The sequence below is a fragment of the Capra hircus genome, chromosome 24 (assembly GCF_001704415.2).
Source record: "Capra hircus breed San Clemente chromosome 24, ASM170441v1, whole genome shotgun sequence".
Taxonomy (NCBI): Eukaryota; Metazoa; Chordata; class Mammalia; order Artiodactyla; family Bovidae; genus Capra; species Capra hircus.
The window spans coordinates 19,204,584-19,221,535 of NC_030831.1; positions in this window are offsets into that span (position 1 = coordinate 19,204,584).

Sequence of the window (16,952 nt, forward strand, 5' to 3'; positions counted from 1 at the left end):
ATTAGGTACTCCCTCTCACAAACTTTAATTTTGTTTTATGAACTTATGAGTTCTTCTTGGACTTTTGTTCTTTGATGTACATTTTATATTAAGTTTACTGAGTTAAACAGTAAGCCTAACCAAATATTTTAGTGGAATCACACTTTAATTATAGACTAAATTGAGAGATAGTTTACATACAAATATTTAATTATCCAAGAATATGGATTTTTCATTTTCTCAAGTTAACTTTTGGGTGCCTTCTTCACAATCTGAACTTTTTAAATAAGAGGTGCTACTTTGATTAATTCTTATGTTTAATATTGATTTTTTGTGTGTGTGAATTGCATTTTACACTTTACTTTTAATTTCTAGGTGATCGTTGCAGATGTCAAATTTTTACTAGTTTATCTATTTAAGAAGCTACTTTGTTAAAATTAAAATTTAAATTTTATCATATATGTGTATGTACATGATAAACATTGCTGAACTTTCTAAAAAATATCAAGTCATTGATTTTTTTCAGAATGACAAGTACCTTATCTGAAAATGAGTACAATTTTAATTTTCCCCTGATTTCCTTCCAATAAATTCATTTAAATCTTTATATTTTCCTCAGGAATTCTTTCACCTCCTTCTTCCATGTCTAATATATTTAATTCATATCATTAGTTATGAATAGCTTTTAAATTCCATTTGTACTTATACTATAATATCTTATTTAAAGGTGTGCCTGAGAATATGTGTGTGTGTGTGTGTGTGTGTGTGTGTGTGTGTGTGTGTGTGTGTTTACAGATGTCTGGGTATTTTATTTTCCAGATGTATAGATTTTTATTAGGCCAACAATCTGAGATAATTACTTTTAAGTTTATGTCAGAAAACTCAGTGTGAATGATGATGTTAACTTCTAAAATTGTCTTTAGATCTGAGTGACAAAAGAGGTGGACTGTCCTGGTTTTCCTGTACTTCCTCACATCCGGTCTTTCCTTTTGTACTACTGCGTGCTTTGAGAGGTTCACTTCTGTGGACTCAGTCACTCAAGATACCTGGCTTCCAGTTTCTGCTTAGGTTTGTCAGATGGGGCATATTGGCAAAAGCCTAGAGTGAAGTTGCAGAGAGAAGTAAGAGTGTTTATTCCCCATTTCTTCTTTGCTACAGTTGTAATGTTTTCACTCCTCTAGGGCCACAACTCCTGAATAGCTTCCCCTTGACATCACTCACCATTGGTGACCAGACACACCATTTTCTCTTACTGACTTCTCAGGCTAAGGGCAGTAATTCCTGCCTGTGGTTGTTGGTGCCCGGGTGGCTCACCAACCTTTGTTGATTTCCCTATATTTGTCCACATGCCTACAAAAAAAATTATCCTTTCTTTCAGGTAAATCTTTTTTGAGTGTGACATGCATTTTCTCTCAAAACTCATCCTGATCCATACTCAACGAGAAATGTCAAATAAAACATGATGGAACACTTAGAACCAGCAGACATTTGATTAAAAACAACAGAAAGGAGAGTGAAAATTCCGTTTCAACATGCCATCCCATTAAGCCTTCTCTACACACATCAGATCGAAACCATCTATAAGAAAAAGAAATGCAAAAAGGCAAAACAGTTGGCTGAGGAGGCCTTAAAAATAGTTGAGAAAGAAAAGAAGTGGGAGACAAAGAGGAAAAGGAAAGATATTTCCATCTCTCTTCGAATGCAGTGTTCGAAAGAAGAGCAAGGAGAGATTAAAAAAAAAAAAAAACACCTTCTTCAGTGATCAGTGCAAAGAAAGAGGAAAACAATAGAATGGGAAAGACTAGAGATTTCTTCAAGAAATCTTCAAAGAAACATTTCATGCAAAGATGGGCACAATAAGGACAGAAATGGTATGGACCTAACAGAAGCAGAAGGTATTAAGAAGAGGTGGCAAGAATACACAGAAGAACTATACAAAACAGATCTTAATGACCCAGATAACCATGAGGGTGTGATCACTCACCTAAAACCAGACATCCTGGAACGTGAAGCCAAGTGGCCCTCAGGACATGTCTCAATGGACAAAGCTAGAGGAGGTGATGGAATTCCAGCTGAGCTATTTCAAATCCTGAAAGATGGTGCTTTGAAAGTGCTGCACTCAATGTGCCAGCAAATTTGGAAAACTCAGCAGTGGCCACAGGACTGGAAAAGGTCAGTTTCCATTCCAATCATAAAGAAAGGCAATGACAAAGAATGCTTAAACTACCCCACAATTGCACTCATCACACACGCTAACAAAGTAATGCTCAAAATTCTCCAAGGGAGGCTTCAACAGTTCGTGAACTGACAAGTTTCAGATGATCAAGCTGGATTTACAAAATGCAGAGGAACCAGAGATCAAATTACCAACAACCACTGGATCATAGGAAAAGCAAGAGAAATCCAGAAAGACATCTACCTCTGCTCTATTGACTACACCAAAGCCCTTGACTGTGTGGATCACAACAAACTGTGGGAAATTCTTCGAGAGATGGGAATACCAGACCACCTGACCTGCTCCTGAGAAACCTGTATGCAGGTCAAGAAGCAACAGTTAGAACTGGACATGGAACAATAGACTTGTTTCAAATCAGGAAAGGAGTACTCCAAGGCTGCATATTGTCACCCTGCTTATTTAACTTATATGCAGAGTACATCTTGCAAAATGCTGCACTGGATGAAGCACAAGCTGGAATCAAGATTGCCAGGAGAAATATCAATAACCTCAGATATACACCCTTATGGCAGAAAGCAGAGAGGAACTAAAGAAACTCTTGATGAAGGAAAAAGAGGAGAGTGGAAAAACTGGCTTAAAATCCAACATTCAGGAAACAAAATCATGGCATCTGGTACCATCACTTTATGGCAAATAGATAGGGAAACAATGGGAACAGTGATTTGAGGTCTCCAAAATCACTGCAGATGGTGACTGCAGCCGTGAAATTAAAAGACGCTTGCTCCTTGAAAGAAAAGCTATGACGAATCTAAACAGCATATTAAAAATCCAAGACATTACCAACAAAGGTCCATCTAGTCAAAGCTATGGTTTTTCTACTTGTCATGTATGGATGTGAGAGTTGGACCATAAAGAAAGCTGGACACTGAAGAATTGATGCTTTTGAACTGTGGTGTTGGAGAAGACTCTTGAGAGTTCCTTGGACTGCAAGGAGAGCTAACTAGTCCATTCTAAAGGAAATCAGTACTAAATACTCATTGGAAGGACTGATGTTGAAGCTGAAGCTCCAGTAGTTTGGCCACCTGATGTGAAGAACTAACAGTGGAAAAGACCCTGATTCTGGGAAAGATCGAAGGCACGAGGAGAAAGAGATGACAGAGAATGAAATGGTTGGATGGCATCCCCAACTTGATGGATATGAGTTTAAGCAAGCTCCAGGATTTGGTGATGGACAGGGAAGCCTGGCATGCTGCAGTCCATGGGGTTGCAAAGAATCAGACATGACTGAGCGACTGAGCTGAACTAAATGAAGGATGTGCTTTCTACCTTTATATATTTGCCTGATTTATCCCTTTGAATCTCATTTGGCAAGATCCTGAAATTCTTTTGGTCCATGTATTTCTTCTTTCACTTCTCTTTTCAGAATATAACTTCTTAAATAGCTCAGTTGGTAAACAACTTGCTTGTAAGGCAGAAGACCTCAGTTTGATTCCTGGGTCAGGAAGATCCCCTGGAGAAGAGATTGGCTACCCACCCCAGTATTCTTGGGCTTCCCTTGTGGCTCTGCTGGTAAAGAATCCACCTGCAATGCAGGAGACCCGGGTCCAATCCCTGGGTTGGAAAGATTCCCCCTAGAGAAGGGAAAGGCTACACACTCCAGTATTCTGGCTTGGAGAATTCCACAGACTGTATAGTCCATGGGGTCACAAAGAATCAGACATGACTGAACGACTTTCACTTAAGATACTGTAAGAGATGGAAAGTGTTGGAGTAGGGCTCTGAGGGAGGGAAAAAAAAAAAAAAACAGGCATCTGTATGTAAATCAACTGTTCCTCATAATTGCACCACTTTTTAAATATTTCTTTCACCCTGTAAAGGAAGCCTAGATCATTCAGATTATGAGAAGATCTCCTTCCAAATGGACATAAGAATTCAACTTCTCACAGTCATCTTCGTTTGTGCAAATATTTTCTTCCAAGATTACACATTATACTTTCCCCTTAGTCAATACATTTACTTAGCATATGAGCTGATGTGCTTCTGCTTCAACTCAAAAATGTGTATATCCAAATCTTACATCTAATTTTTATCCATGCTCTGTCCATTGTTGATAAATGAAAGATTTTGTGTAAGACTGCCTTTAAAGCTTATGATTTTTTGTCTTGCCCTCCAAGCCTTGAAGTAAGAGGTTAAATCCTTAAGCTTCTTTCTTGTATTCTTTTTGTAGCTTTTTAGAACAGTTCAAATCAGTTACCCCATCATTACACACATCCTATGTAATTACCACTGTCACCATAGTAATTAAGTACCTCAACCTGTTGGTCTCCCTTTACCATGCCTTCCACTATTCATTCTCTCTTCACCAGTGATAATTTCAATAAGTGTAAGCAGAGATTACATAGATCATCTTTGTCCTCAGGAAGATGAACTGCGTTTATAAATATGAGCAATTTTACTCTAGAATTCCATTATTTAATATATAGGGGTATGATTTCAGTTCAGTTCAGTGCATTTCAGTCACTCAGTCATGTCCAACTCTTTGCAACCCCGTGGACTGCAGCACACCAGGCCTCCCTGTCCATCACCAACTGTCGGAGTTTACTCAAACTCTTGTCCGTTGACTCAGTGATGCCATCCAACCATCTCATCCTCTGTCTTTCCCTTTACCTCCCACATTCAATCTTTCCCAGAATGAGGGGCTTTTCCATTGAGTCAGTTCTTTGCATCAGGTGGCCAAAGTACTGGAGTTTCAGCTTCAGCATCAGTCCTTCCAATGAATATTCAGGACTGATTTCCTTTAGGATGGACTGGTTGGATCTCCTTGCAGTCCAAGGGACTCTCAAGAGTCTTCTCCAACACCACAGTCTAAAAGCATCAATTCTTTGATTTGGTTTCTTTATAGGTTTCTTTATAGTCCAACTCTCATATCCATACATGACTACTGGGTACTAATAATTCTATTAGTTAGAGTCTCTCCAAAAAAGAGATGCCGTGACTCTTTCTCATTGATATTATGTCAGTTTGCTCCCACAGAAAGTCTTTTCTTTTCACTTTCCTTCATGGATAAATATTCACTTACTTACATATTTTCTTTCATTTCTATGAAGTCCATATTTAACAGGTATTTTTCAATATATTCTCAATCTGCCATCTAGATACAGATGTTCTAATTGCTACTAATACTCTAATACATTTGCAATATAGTGAAAAGTCCTTAATTAGGAAATGGAAATCCTATAATAGGGAGGACTCCTAAAATGTTCAACATCTCAGTTTTCTTCACTTGGTTATGTATGCAGTTCATGTTTATGGGGCAGTATATCTATCTAGAGGAAAAGTATTGGCTCAAAATTACGATTTAGATGAATGAATAAAGAAGATGTGGTATATTTATGTGTGTGCGTATATATACACACAATGGAATATTACTCAGCCATAAAAAGGATGAAATTTTGCCATTTTCAGCAATATGGATGGACCTTAGAAGGTATAATGCTAAGTGAAATAAGTCAGACAAAGACAAACACTATATAATATCACTTATGTGTGTAGTATCAAAAATACAACAAAGTATGAATATGAAAGTGTTAGTTGTTCAGTCCAGAGAAGGCAATGGCACCCCACTCTTGCCTGGAAAATCCCATGGGTAGAGGAGCCTGGTAGGCTGAAGTCCATGGGGTTGCTAAGAGTCAGACACAACTGAGTGACTTCACTTTCACTTTTCACTTTCATGCATTGGAGAAGGAAATAGCAACCCAGTCCAGTGTTTGTGCCTGGAGAATCCCAGGGACAGGAGAGCCTGGTGGGCTGCCATCTATGGGGTCGCACAGAGTTGGACACGACTGAAGTGACTTAGCAGCAGCAGCAGCAGCAGCAGTTGTTCAGTCAAGTCCACGAATACAAGAGTGGGTTGCCATTTCCTCCTCCAGGGTATCTTCCTGACCCAGGGATCATCCTTATCCACTTCAGATCTGTAACACTGATAGCCTGTTTTTGGTTGATAGAGTGTTTCTTATATTCATGACATTAATCCTAAAATATATAAATTCTGACATGGCTACACAAAAAACTCAGCCATAAAACCTGAAGGTAGATATTAACAACAGGCAAATCAAAGGATATTCCATCAGCATGGGTCACATTGTCAGAATAGGTTCTGCAAAAGACAATCTGACCTTACAATACTTAATATGTGGTAGAAGTCTAGAGCTGCAGTCCTCCTACACTGTAGAATCCCACAAGTGGCAAATGCATTATGACTTTCCAGTAAGCACACTCCCTTGAGTTGCCTTAATCTTAGCTATCCTTCAAGACCCGATTCAAAACTCTTTTTCTCTCATGAATTCATCTCTCACTAATACACAACAATCATCTTGTCCTTTTCCTTATGCCCAATTTTTCTTCTACTTCATTCATTTAGTATGCCAACCCTATAAAGTTCCCACCATTTTTGTACATTTTGGCATCCATGTGCCTTTCATCATAAACTTCTAAAGAGCAGATATGGCTGACATGATGATGTTTGCATTGCAAGCAGACACATGTGTTGTGAAAAATTGAGGGATAGCTGTTTGCCTCTCCTACCTCTTTATTTGTTGATAGTAGCATCTGCTACTCCAGATTTTCTTGGACACTAGGCTATTTTCCCCAAAATATTCTCATAAATTTAGTACTCATTTATTTATGCATAACTTTAGTACAGTGTGGTGGCTGAGATGGTAAAGCATCTGCCTACAATGAGGGAGACCCGGGTTTGATCCCCAGGTCGGGAAAAATCTCTGGAGAAGGAAATGTCAACCCACTCCAGTGCTCTTGCCTGGAAAATCCCATGAACGGAGGAGCGTGGTAGCCTACAGTCCATGGGGTCACAAAGAGTTTGATGCAACTGAGAGACTTCACTTTCATTTGGTACAGTGTATGGCTTTAAGCTTTTATATAATTTGCCACTTCTTTGCCAGTTATAAATCTTATTTTCTTTACTTCATATTTCAGAAGATATCTTGAAACTCATTCTTTCCCCTAGTTTACCCTTTCCAGTGACCCCAACTCTTGCTCATAGCAAAATGACTTTTAGTTCCTGTTTTTACTTCTGAATATATGAAACCCAAAATTTTACTAAAGAATGCCTAATTCTACTTCCTAATATTTCTATGTAATTCTTTTTTATTAGATTATGACCTCTAACTTTAAGAACTGGGTCATCTTCTTTTACACTACCCTTTCTACTCATATACTATGTGCTTAAATATACAGGTGAATTGAAAGTACTTTTCATAATTACATAGGAACCCTTCAGTCATAGCAAATGGGGCACAGAATAGTTCCAAAGAAAGCAGCTCCAGGTTGGTTTTCAGCTGGGGTGGATTCTGGAGATACTGTGTTTACTAAAATCTGGCCCAGTGATGAACAGCTCATTGGTCTATTCCTTTTCTGTCTTTATCTCCTTTAGCTTTTTTGTTCTCTATTAGCTCTTTCTTGTCATTAGATAGTCAACATAAAGTGGATATTTCTATGGCTGAAGTCTCTGCTTTGGGGCTCATAAAGCTGTCACTCAAATAATTTAAGGATTACTTGGAAGCTCTTTGCCTATAAGATATAGCTTGATAATTGCAGTCATGTAAGACAGCTAAATGCTGAGAGTACCATGAAAGTTGGTCTCAAATCTATTATTTCATTTCCTTCTAATCATATGCATCAGGACTGTCCAAAGACTATTCACATTTTATTTATGTATTGCCTTTTAATTATAGTGATATTTCATCTCCCATATTTCTTTTTGCCATTGGTACTAATAACTATTTGTGAATTGTTCTTTCTAAAACTGTAGTTAGATACTACATGAAAAAAAAAAAGAGTCACATGTAATGGTTCCATTTTAATATTAGTTGGAAAAAGGACACTTCCTGTTTTCATCACTGATTCACTCTGGCATGAGTCATTTATTACTTTTTTTTCCATCTTCTGTCTTCCAAACTCTTACACTCATCTTTCATTCTCCATGTTTTCAGGCTTCATTGCCCCATACTATTTCCTTTTCCTATAAAATTTGTTATAAAATAAGCACAACCCAAGATGCTGTGTTACCCTACCAGAGGCATTTGCTATATTCATCTCCTTCACACTAAAATTAGTTAAGACAAAAGAATATATATATATACAGTAAAAGAAATGTGACACTCTGAGACAGAAGCAGAAGAAAATCTTTTGTTCTGAGAGATTATTTTAGATCTTTGAGTCATACTAAAAGAAGCAGCACCCAGTCACAATAGGATTTGAGAAATAGTGCTTGGATATAAGAAATCCATGACCAGGAAGTTCATGCCTCCAGAAAAAAAGGCTCCCACAGAATCTGCTTCCTAGACTCAATCAGAGGAATTAAAGAAACTGTCCCTTTAACCTGCAAAGAAAGCCTGGCATGCCCAGCAAAAAAAGATTACTTATTGTGTCTCAAAATACTGGCTTCTGGCTTGCCATCAAAAATGTTATAAGCATGTTGTTTGTGATTTTAATTAGTTTACCAAACATATGACAAACTAAATTGAATAAATCAAACTGACCTTTACATTTCTAGAATTATAGCCTATTTAAATGTCCATAATGCTGCAATAATAACCTAAGTTAATAACCATTTCACTTTCCACCCTGAGAGTCTCTCTGGGTGATACACAATGTTATTAATTTTGGCGTGATTACAAATTATTCCCATAGTTCAGGTTTAATACAGTATTGATGTTGTTATTAATATGGATTTGTCAGTAAAAATACAAAACTGAGTCAATCCCAGCTAATGTCAGTTTTAAGGTTAAAAATAAAAAATGAAAAAAAAAAAACCAGCTTGTACTGAGGAAAGTCGGAAAACCCATAAGACTAGAATTTCATTATAAGGATACTTGGCTTGGTATGAGAAAGGGTTCAAAATGAGTAAAATAGCAAAAAGGTATTGTAAATCTGTCTGTTAGCAACTTGTTTCTTTTTTAAAGCCTATATTGGTCATTTCTGTATTTTTCAGTTTCTCAGAGGACAGATTAAATCATCTGACAATTCTACAAGGATTGTCTAAAAGTAAGTTTAGAAGGTTAATTATCAGAGTTAAGTGAAGAGGATAATAGTTTTACTCACAGTACACTATTTTATGAAGTATGTAGAGCAAACTGGTTATAAATGCTTGACTTGGAGTGAAAGCGACAAAATTATGATGTATAAACTCTTGTATGATAAGGCAGTCTAGCACAGTGGTGAAGAGTTCTAGCTGAACCAGGTCACTTTAGTTTGATCTTTGGCCTTGTTTGTGCCAGTTTTACTGATTACTAAGTGTCTTTGGTAAGACATTTCGTCTAAAATATTACATTAAAAATGTTACTTATCTCAGAAAGTTTGCAATAAGTGAGTAAGATAATGCATGAACAATGTTTAATAATACATGGCTCATGGTAAATGTTCAAAACATGGAAGTTTCTGTTAACAGGCTATCATGATATGCAAAAGCAAACATCACTTTAATCATTTTATTTTCATACTTGGACAAATAAAGTAATTTCCATAAGGACTCACAGTTATTAAAAATTTGTGATGGGATTAAAACCATGTCATTTCCAATTACTAAGTTAGTTACCATGCTGTCCCCCATCTGCTTTGATTGTTTTCCAAGGTAAGAACCCAGGTAAAGCGTATATGGAGTTTGATTTTTTCATATAAAAATTAAATCTCCCAGATTTATGCTTTTAATAATTGAAAACAACTCATAGAGCAATTAGAAAAGCTGGACAATTTTTTTTCCACTTTAGGATATTATACAGTTATAATGAAGTGGACATTTACAGGTCAAATATTGGGAGAATAATTCAGAAAAATTAGAACAGCATATGACCCTGCTTTTTCTTTATAAAGTTCTAATGATGTTAAAAGAGGCAACTGAGAAGCTGCCCAATACCAGTCTTTCTACTTTTGTATGTATTGGAATTTTTTATGTCACATAAGTGAAAGTGATGGCCGCTTGGCTGTGCCCAAATCTTTGGAATGTAGCCCACTAGGCTCCTTTGTCCATGGGATTCTCCAGGCAAGAATACTGGAGTGGGTTGCCATTTCCTTCTCCAGGGGATCTTCCCGACTCAGGGATCAAACCTGGTTCTCCTGCATTGCAGGCAAATTCTTTATCATCTGAGTCACCAGGGAAGCCCATGTTATATAAAATAAAAACAAATAGGAAAGCAAACAAAAAACCTTGCCATAAATGTCACCTAACCTTGCCTTTTCAACACCATCTCCTACTGTTCATTGATCCTTGAACATTATTTACTGTTTGCCTGGAATGCCCAATGTTAATTTGTTCACATAACAAAATATTTTCATTCTTTAAACTCCAAAGTTATTTCCTCCATGAAGTCAAGATAGCATGCAAATGAAGTAGCCTTACTGTGTTCACTCACCACTTCCTTGACTTTCTCATAGCAATGAAGAGGCTCCCTTTTATGTGTTTGAGAATACATCTGTCTCTTCACAAACATTGTAGAGTTTAGAAAGGACTATGACTCATTATTTTTATCCCTTTGTTATGACAAACACAGGGATGATGGGTCTAAATTCCTATGAAATTCCTTTAACCTCTAAAGAATACAAAAATCCACAAGTTATGTAGAGCAGCTTGGAAGACCCATGCCAGTTACAAGTCCTAAAGCTTTAGCTTCAGTAGCTTTACAGTAAGTCCGTTTGTAACAAAGCATCATGCATGAAGTATTTGGTTTGCCATAATAAATCCTCACTATGGGCCCATGTTCATCACTATTTTAAGAATTTTTTCTGTGATGTTTGAGAATTTCTTCTGTTCCTCCATATCTAGATGTCAAAATAATAGGAGGCAGAGGAAGTGGTAACAGTGGTCCCAACATGTACATTCTGGGCTCCCTCTTTACTCTTGTATTTATTAAGGTAATTTAGTCTTGTATGTATATAGCCAAAAGGAATACAATCTTCTTTTAAAAGTTAACCTATAAATGCAAAGTAAAGAAAGGTATAAGAAAGAGTCTTACTCCATATTTTATTGTTGGGAACTTAATTCCTCCTCCTTCCCCTTCTGCCTCACATCTGGGCAGGTTGATAAGAAAGCCCAGGTGACCTCTCCTTTATTCTCTGCCTTCCCCAGAAAGGCTCATTATGTGAGAATTAAACCTTTTCATGGCTTATTGATGTTTATACACATAGCATCATCAGCTCTGACTTTCAAATCAAACTTGGTGGGATGGTGGACTATTTCGTTTCTGTAGTATAACCACAACTTGGGAAAATCTCCTCATGAATATAGGAAAAGGTGAGCTGTTGGACAGAAACTAAAATATGCATTCATGGGAACTGCAGGAGATATTATCTGAGAAACAGGATGTTAAAGGTCATACATTTCAGGTGAGAATATTTGGATTTTAACCTTTGGGCAACAGGAACTCATTTTAAAAACTTTGCCTAGGAAAGTGACACAATCCCATACATGCTTCAGGAAGATGAATCAGACAACCATGTGCTAACTGGTAATGAGAAGGCCAGAATGGGGGTGGTTACAGGAAAGACCATGGACACTCTGACAACATAAAGTCCAGAGGAGAAAGCAACAGGTTTAAGAGAACCTCCATGTTACAGATGCTAAAACAAGGTCCATGGATGGTTTAATGCATAGTATTCAAAAAGCATATTAAGCTCAGACTGGACTAGTGCAATCATGTGCATGGGACCAGAGTAATACAAACAAAACAATACTGTGCTTAGTCATCGTCCAACTCTTTGCAACCCCATGGACTGTAGCCCACCAGGCCCCTTTATCCATGGGGATTCTCCAGGCAAGAATACTGGGGTGGGTTGCTGTGCCCTCCTTCAGGGGATCTTCCCAACCCAGGGATCCAACCCAGGTCTCCTGCATTGCAGGTGGATTCTTTACCATTTGAGCTACCCAGGAAGCCCAGTACTAATAGGATAGAGTCAGTTATCTGATAGAAGTGTCCTGTGTCACAAGACCTACCCATACACAACAAGAAATTTCATAACAGTTTTCTGAGGTATAGTAACCAATATCCAGACCTGAGAAAGGTAACTTTCCACAAGCCAGACTGGGTTTCAAATCCCCTAACATTTGCTGTTGTTCAGTTGCTAAGTCATGTCTGAGTCTTTGTGACCCTACAGAATGCAACATGCCTGGCTTCCCTGTCTTTCACTATCTCCTGGGGTTTGCTTGACCTCATCTCCTTTGGATCAGTAATGCCATCCAACCATCTCATCCTCTGTCACCCGCGTCTGCTCCTGCCCTCAATCTTTCCCAGCATCAAGGTCTTTTCCAATGAGTCAGCTCTTCAGCTCAGGTGGCCAGCATATTAGAGCTTCAGCTTCAGCATCAGTCCTTCCAATGAATATTCAGGGTTGATTTCCTTTAGGATTGACTGGTTTGATCTCCTCGTTGTCAGTAGAGTTCCACATTATGCAGTGTCTAGGGATCTCAGCAGATCGATCAGAAAGAGTATGCATGGAGGATTTAAATAGAATTCCAATGGGAAGAAATGGACCAAAAGAAGGTCACCAAGAGTGACATGATTTCAGGCCACTTAGGCAACTGAGCCTTTTCGTAGACATTTTGAGATATGACTTTATATTTCTGAAAATGATTGAAACATCAGATGGGAGTGAGGAAGACTTTGGTGGAGGAAACACTAGCATTCCATTGGTTTCTCAGGCCACAGAACTATGAGTCTAGAGAGCATGGCTGTATTTTAGGAGTTCAGAATGGTTAAGCAAAAGTTAACTGAGGATCAAATTCTATTAAATTAAAGTTATATTTTGTGCAACACTTTCTAAGGGGAATAGTTCATATGTTGATGGCTACCTACCTGTCTAACCAAATACCAAACACTCTATACAACTTTCCATTCAGGAGAAGTCCTTAAACGCACCTTGTATATTTACATCTTCATTATTTACTTTGGCCAGCTCATGCAAAGAGTTGATTCATTGGAAAAGACTCTGATGCTGGGAGGGATTGGGGGCAGAAGGAGAAGGGAACAACAGAGGATGAGATGGCTGGATGGCATCACTGACTCGATGGATGCAAGTCTGAGTGAACTCCGTGAGTTGGTGATGGACAGGGAGGCCTGGCGTGCTGTGATTCATGGGGTCGCAAAGAGTCGGACATGACTGAGCGATTGAACTGAACTGAACTATAAACTGAACATATAAAAAGATAATAATGTAAAACAGGAACAAAGTAAGGCCACCCGAGTAGACTAAAAATGTGGAGGAATATCAGAGGAAATAGAGGTCATTCAAACACACATACTCCTTCTCTCAGCTGGGAGAGATTCAGAGAGTACTTGTTAAGGTATTAAAGATAACTTTTAATAGTGGGTTGTCAATGCAGATGTCTAATACAATAAGTGGCTCAGACTATAAAGAATCTGCTTGCAATACAGGAGACCTGCCTTTGATCCCTGGGTCAGGAAGATCCCCTGGAGAAGGAGATGGCAACCCATTCCGATATTCTTGCCTGGAAAATCCCATGGACAGAGGAGCGACAGGGGTCGCAAAGAGTCAGACACGACTTAGCGACTCAACCACAGTTCCTTAATACTAATGAGATTTATTTTCTCATCCAGAAGAAACTCCAGTGGTCGATGGTTGCCATGTGGATGTCAAAGTTGGGAATCAGGATTTCTGCTGGGCCCTAGCCCTTTCATGGTCAGAAGATGAATGCAGCATTATAGGCATCATTTCCTCTCAAGACCTCATAGAAGTCAAGAATTGGACATATCTGTCACCTTCTATGTCTCTCCCTCAGCAAAGAGAGAAGTCTTTCTAAGGACTTCCTCCAGCAAAGGGAAGCCTTTTTATATCTCTGGCCAGAACTCAGTAACCTGTCTGCCCATAAATGAACTGATGGCCCATCTTCTCAGAAATTCAATAATATTTACTAAGTACCTGAACAAAACTGGGGTATTGTTAGCAAGGAACAGGGGATGCCCTATGTATGAACTGACAATAGTATTCTTGCAATAGGTTTAGGCACTTCCCTTTCCAGTTAGGCTTTGCTGGTGACCAGTTCAACTTAGAACTTCCTGGTGATAAGGGTGTCTGATTCAATGATTGGCCAGCATTAAAGACAATTTGGGGCCATGAGCCCTGCTGAAATTCACTCTTCACAAGCAACCATCTGCTTTATTTAGCCTGTTTACAAATAGGGACAAATCTGTCCTCCTTCTTTAAATATTTTCTCAGACTTTGCTTCTTTGATCCACCTTTCCAAGACTTACTGTCTCTCTGATATACCCAGCCCTTTTCTCTGTTTCCTTGGTTAGCTTACATTTTTCAGGGCTAAGCTTGACCACTTGAGCTTCCCAGGTGCCTTAGCAGTAAAGAATCTGCGGCAATTCAGGAGCCACAGGAGACTCAGGTTTGATCGCTGGGTTAGAAAAATCCCCTGGAGAAGGGCATGGCAACCCACTCCAGTAGCCTTGCCTTGAAAATCCTATGAACAGAGGAGCCTAACTGGCTACAGTCTATGGGGTCACAAGCAGTCAGACACAACTGAAGCGATTTAGCACACACACACAAGTTTGACCACTTGCCATCACTCCTAGCAGGCAGAGACTTGTCTGTTCTGTCAGGGACTGTAGCCCTTTCTTAGTCTCTCTGAATAACTAATAAATATGACTCAAGTCAACCTATTGTTCAGCAGATAACAAACTGATCTTTCTTATGTATGTGAATTCCAGAAACCACTGCTCACCCTTATTCAGGGATATATTTCAGTCACCTAAAGTGAGAAATAGATTTAAGGGCCTAGATCTGATAGATAGAGTGCCTGATGAACTATGGAATGAGGTTCATGACATTGTACAAGAGACAGGGATCAAGACCATCCCCACGGAAAAGGAATGCAAAAAAGCAAAATGGCTGTCTGGGGAGGCCTTACAAATAGCTGTGAAAAGAAGAGAGGCGAAAAGCAAAGGAGAAAAGGAAAGATATAAGCATCTGAATGCAGAGTTCCAAAGAATAGCGAGAAGAGACAAGAAAGACTTCTTCAGTGATCATTGCAAAGAAATAGAGGAAAAGAACAGAATGGGAAAGACTAGAGATCTCTTCAAGAAAATTAGAGATACCAAGGGAACATTTCATGCAAAGATGGGCTCGATAAAGGACAGAAATGGTATGGACCTAACAGAAGCAGAAGATATTAAGAGGTGGCAAGAATACACCGAAGGACTGTACAAAAAAAGATCTTCACAACCCAGATAATCATGATGATGTGATCACTCATCTAGAGCCAGACATCCTGGAATGTGAAGTCAAGTGGGCCTTGGAAAGCATCACTATGAACAAAGCTAGTGGAGGTGATGGAATTCCAGTGGAGCTGTTTCAAATCCTGAAAGATGATGCTGTGAAAGTGCTGCACTCAATGAGCTAGCAAATTTGGAAAACTCAGCAATGGCCACAGGACTGGAAAAGGTCAGTTTTCATTCCAGTCCCAATGAAAGGCAATGCCAAAGAATGCTCAAACTACCACACAATTGCACTCATCTCACATGCTAGTAAAGTAATGCTCAAAATTCTCCAAGCCAGGCTACAGCAATACATGAACCACAAACTTCCTGATGTTCAAGCTGGGTTTAGAAAAGGCAGAGGAACCAGAGATCAAATTGCCAACATCTGCTGGATCATGGAAAAAGCAAGAGAGTTCCAGAAAAACATCTATTTCTGCTTTATTGATTATACCAAAGCCTTTGACTGTGTGGATCACAATAAACTGTGGAAAATTCTGAAAGAGATGGGAATACCAGACCACCTGACCTGCCTCTTGAGAAATCTGTATGCAGGTCAGGAAGGAGTCGTTAGAACTGGCCATGGAACAACAGACTGGTTCCAAATAGGAAAAGGAGTACGTCAAGGCTGTATACTGTCACCCTGCTTATTTAACTTATACGCAGAGTACATCATGAGAAATGCTGGACTGGAAGAAACACAAGCTGGAATCAAGATTACTGGGAGAAATATCAATAACCTCATATATGCAGATGACACCACCCTTATGGCAGAAAGTGAAGAGGAGCTAAAAGGCCTTTTGATGAAAGTGAAAGTGGAGAGTGAAAAAGTTGGCTTAAAGCTCAACATTCAGAAAACGAAGATCATGGCATCTGGTCCCATCACTTCATGGGAAATAGATGGGGAAACAGTGGAAACAGTGTCAGACTTTATTTTTGGGGGGCTCCAAAATCACTGCAGATGGTGATTGCATCCATGAAATTAAAAGATGCTTACTCCTTGGAAGAAAAGTTATGACCAACCCAGATAGCATATTCAAAAGCAGAGACATTACTTTGCCGACTAAGGTCCGTCTAGCCAAGGCTATGGTTTATCCTGTGGTCATGTATGGATGTGAGAGTTGGACTGTGAAGAAGGCTGAGCACCGAAGAATTGATGTTTTTGAGCTGTAATGTTGGAGAAGACTCTTGAGAGTCCCTTGGACTGCAAGGAGATCCAACCAGTCCATTCTGAAGGAGAACAACCCTGGGATTTCTTTGGAAGGAATGATGCTAAAGCTGAAACTCCAGTACTTTGGCCACCTCATGCAAAGAGTTGACTCATTGAAAAAGACTTTGATGCTGGGAGGGATTGGGGGCAGGAGGAGAAGGGGACGACCCAGGATAAGATGACTGGATGGCATCAAGGACTCAATGGACGTGAGTCTGAGTGAACTCCAGGAGATGGTGATGGACAGGGAGGCCTGGCGTGCTGCAATTCATGGGGTCGCAAAGAGTCTGACACGGCTGAC